Source organism: Oratosquilla oratoria, chromosome 6 (genome assembly GCF_046742065.1).
Source record: "Oratosquilla oratoria isolate Oo_2021 chromosome 6, ASM4674206v1, whole genome shotgun sequence".
NCBI lineage: Eukaryota > Metazoa > Arthropoda > Malacostraca > Stomatopoda > Squillidae > Oratosquilla > Oratosquilla oratoria.
This window is the reverse complement of record NC_134782.1, coordinates 39,908,972-39,913,971: the sequence shown is the minus strand read 5'-3', so window position 1 is coordinate 39,913,971 and position 5,000 is coordinate 39,908,972.

The window sequence follows — 5,000 nt, the reverse complement described above, 5'->3', positions numbered from 1 at the left end:
AGGGAGAGGAGAAGGGAGAGGAAGAGGAAGAGGAGGAGGAAGAGGAGGTGGAGGAAGAGGAGGAGGAGGATAAAAAAGAGGAGAAGGATAAGGAAGAGGAGGAGGAGGAGGAGGATAAAGGTAGACTATTTACCTTGGTGGTGATTCCGGGGGCGAGGCATTGAGGGCGACAGGCGCCCAGCTGATGGGCGCCTGTCGCCCCGAACAAAAGGATCCGGCAAGCTTTGTCCCCGGATTACTTGGCGACTTCTTCATCTTCTCCCTCCCCCCCCCCCGGAGTTCCCCCTCCCGGGCCCCCAGAAAGCCACCCCCCGCCCCCCATAATCTGTGGATACCCTCCCCCTCCACCCCAGCCTCACTGCAGACGTAGTTGATCTGTATAAAACGCTAAATATTTTTGACACAAAAACAAATTAATAATGGTTGCCACTAAGTCAATGCTGAATAAAGTCGCCAGACGGCAGGTAGAATTAATTTGTGAGATTATGAAATAAGAAATTATTTAATGTTTCATAAAAATGTCTGTGACGTCATGTAGCTTCGTCAAACCGCGTTTGAGTGTGAAACGCGTTTTTCTATATAAAGAGCACAATAGATTGATTTTAAACATAAATAAATAAATAAAGGTAAAATTATGTACGAGATGATAAAAAAGAAAAAGAAATAGAGTAGTTAACATTTCGTAAGAATAACTGTGACGTCATGTCGCATCGTCCAACCACATTTGAGTATGAAGAGCGTTTTATCATATAAAACGTAAAATAAACTGTCATTAAACAAAGTACAAGTAACTAAAGGTATATTGATTCACAAGATGATAAAAAAGAAAAAAGGAATAAAATAGTTAACATTTCATAAAAATATCTATGACGTCATGTCGCTTCGTCCAACCGCGTTTGAGTATGAAACGCAAATTTTGTCAGAGCGTTCAACCAGACGGGTCATAAATATATTCCCTTTGTTCATCGCTTGGCAATGTTTTGTGTTTTTGTTTTTTCATCGTTTTTATTGTCGAAATATAACAACAGACATAAATATTTGTGACTTTTTTGTTTATTTATTTATTTATTCATTTGTTTATTTAATAAATTTCCAATCTATTGACCTATTTATTTGCGCACTATTTAAGTATTTGTCTATGTATTCATTTCTCTATTCATTTCTGTATACATTTGGTTATATATTTGCTTATTTGTTCATATATCTAACTATTTGTCTATTCTAACATATCTAAGCGAAATTGACGACGGTATTGTATGGAGTAGACTTGGAATTTAAGAGAGGCAGAGTGGAAAATCTTAAATATGTTTGAGATGAAATGTCTGAGAAGTATGGTGGTAGGGGTTACTAGGCTGGATAGAGTGAGAAACGAAGAGGTGAGGAGGAGAGCAGGGATGGAAAAGGAGATGAAGGATTATTGGGATAGTTTAGGCACATGGGAAGAATGAATGACGAAAGATTGGTAAAAGAGGTGTGGAAAGCGGAGGTGGGGGGAGTGAACTTGAGGGGACGACCGAGGATGAGATGGATGGATAGGGTGAAGGGGGCGTTGAGCAAGAGGGGAATGTCTGTTGAGCAAGGAAGGGAGAAGGCAGGAGATAGGGATGAGTAGAGAATGACTATGTATGGATGGCGGGGGGGGGGGTTCGCCGATTAAGTGAAGCGGCCTTGCTGTGGATACAGGGATGACCCATCATCCATGAGGAGCTGAGATGGGAGGGAGGGGTGGAGGGGGTGGTGGAGGGGAGTAGAATGAGTGGGAATAGGTACGTGCCTCTGACTTGGCTACCTCCCATATATGGGGGAAAAAGCTCTCGGTATATATAGACAGATTTTTCTTATTTATGAGAAAAGCTGTCATGAAGGAATCTTATTGAATAGGGATTATTTTTATCGAAGAACATAATGTATAAAAACAATTCGAGCCAATTTATTCCTTTTTATATGTTGTATTTATTCTTTGATCAAGTGTATTCACCAAGTTTCTATAAATTGATTAAAAATTAGAATTACAGTCTAATGTGCTACAGTTACCATTTGTTTCCTTAATATACATCAATCTCCCTCTATTGGGAATCTCTAAAAATCGATAGCTTCCAATATTCGGAACAATATTTTTGCCAGGTTCTATTTGGCCAAATTGTGTTTCGCCAAATTTTATTTAGTAAAAAGAAAAAAATGACAAATTCTCGTCAAATTGTTTTGCCATATTTCATCTCGCCGAATCACGTTCCGCCAACTTTTATTTGCCAAACTGCGTTTTGCCAAATTTTAGTTTGCCCATTCTTATTTCGCCAAATTTTATTTCACCAAATTATATTTTGCCAAATTACATTACTTTAAACTCCGTAAGGTTGGACATTTTGCCAAACTCTCTCATTTTAGGTATTTCGCCAAATTCTCGTTGGATATGTTAGGTTAGTTTAAGTTCGGTTAGGTTAGGTTAGGTTACGTTACGTTACGTTAGTTTAAGTTAGGTTATGTTAGGTTGGGTTAGGTTGGGTTAGGTTAGGATAGTTTAGGCTAGTTTAGGTTAAGTTATACGAGGTTACGTTAGAATAAGCTAAGTTAGGTTATGTTACGATAAGCTACGTAGCGTAACGTAAGGCCGTTTCATGATAGACTATGTTTGGTTAAGTTAGTCGATAAACTCACTTAGATTAAATTAGGCTGCATTACGTTAGATTACATTTGCCTATGTTAGGGTAAGCTAGGTCACAATAGGTTTGGTTAGATTAGGCTAGGTAATATTAGGTTTAGATAATGTTAGACTGTGTTGTTTCAAGTAATATTATGTTATGCTATGTTAGGTTAGGTTAGGTCAGGTTAAGTTATATTATGTTAAGTTAGGTTAGGTTAGGTTAGGTTAGTTTACGTTAGGTTAAATTATATTAGGCTAGGTTAGTTTAGGTAGGTTAAGTTAGGTTAGGTTACATTAGATCATGTTGGGTAATATTAGGTTACGTTAGGTTAGGTTTGATCAGCTTAGAGAGTTTGGCGAAATTATAATTTGGCAAACCATAATTTGGCAAACCACAATTTGGCGAACTGCAATTTGACCAAACGATGAGGAAAATTTAGTAAGATTACTGAGAGGGCTCAAGATGGCGTATTTTCCCGTTTTAATAATCTTGGGAGCTTTTTTTTTATTCTTTTTTTCGTTTTCTTCTTTCTTTTTCATTTTTTTTTTCTTAAAGATTATTTGGTGTCTTTAAGTGTTTGTGTCATAATTTTTAGGTAATCAACTGGAAAATTAGTAATGTATTTAGGACTTATGTTTAATTTCTAAATTTCTTCTCTTAGGTTTATGAAAATTCAGTTAAATGTAGGCTAGAAATAAAAATAGATAGATTAATAAATTAATAGATATATAGACAAATGAACGGATTAAAATATAAATAGATAAATGAATATACGAGTAGCTAAATAGGTGAATAAATTGATAGATGAAAATGAATATATGTATAAATAACAAGTAAATGAAATGATTAATGAAGAAATAGACAAATAGATTAATAGATGAATAATCAGTAAATAAGCAAACAAATAAAGAAATAACAAGATGAATAGATAAATAGATAAATAAATAGATGAATAGATAGATAAACAAATACAATGGACAGATCTAAAATCCTGGAATGCTTACGAATTCTAGAGAGCTAATTTATCTCACTCATATTTCATGAAATTTGGTTTTTCAAAATTTCTCTAACCTCCTCTTCGATTCGTTCATTTCATCAGGAAATCCAAATTGAAATCTAGAATTGACCAAACCCAGAAAAATTAACTTTGTCGAGATTAAGTGGGTTTCCTAACTGACAGTAGGTTAGGTTGGTAAATTTGACTTATAGTACCGTACCAACAGACAAGCTAGCTTAGCTAAGAGTATAGACTCTTTATATATTGACAGTCTAGATGTCCTAGTAACGAGGGATATCTTAGTTACTAGTAAATGTTTTTAGATAAATTAGAGATTAGAATTATATTGGGGGTTGCAAAGAATTTTGAGGTTAGGTTAGGTTAGATTAGGTTAAATTAAAATTTCTAGCACCACCTTCTCTACCCTTGTAGGATCTTACAAATATAATTAGTTTTAGAATATAATAGACTAGTATATAGGTCAGCGTTTGTCACCTTTAGGGTTCCCCGGAACCCTAAGGTTCCGCAAAAGGTCCCTAAGGGTTCCGCGAGAACAAGTGAGATAAGCTAATGCACTTTTGATTTTTTATTTGATATCATATACGTAATATAATTAAACACGCACGACATATTCTTGGTTATTGTAATAATGTAATATAGACATCATCCTATCTAACCTATTATTGCAATGAAAATAAAATGAGAAAGATATAGTATACGTGTTTTTTTTAAACACGCACGACATATTCTTGGTTATTATAATAACGTAATATAGACTCCTATCTAACCTATTATTACGATGAAAATGAAATGAGAAAGATATGGTTATATGTTTTTTTGTTTTGTTTTTTTGCGCAGGGGTTCCTTGAAACATGCAATTTATTTTAAAGGTTACGCAAGTGTAAAAAGGTTGAGAAACGCTTATATAGATGAACAACCTGTGTACAGCTTCTATATGTTTTGAGACTTTGCAAAGTGTACAAAAATGTACTAAGGAGTGACTATGGCGTAATATCGAATTTGAGCTCCATAGAAATGGCGGCAAAAAATGAGGTATATACCGATGATATACCAATAACCAACATCGTAAAATTAGGTCACTTACCTCTATGGGTGCAGTCTGACCTTATACCAAATGGCCGAAATCACGTGAGTTTGAACTCAGCTGTCACTAAATAATTAACTTTTCTCCTCTCTCTCTCTCTCTCCCTCCTCTCTCTCTCTCTCTCTCTCTCTCTCTCTCTCTCTCTCTCTCTCTCTCTCTCTCTCTCTCTCTCTCTCTCTCTCTCTCTCTCTCTCTCTCTTGTCTTTTTCATTATTGAATGTTTTTCTTTTCTCGTCTTTCCGTTCTTTTTATAAAT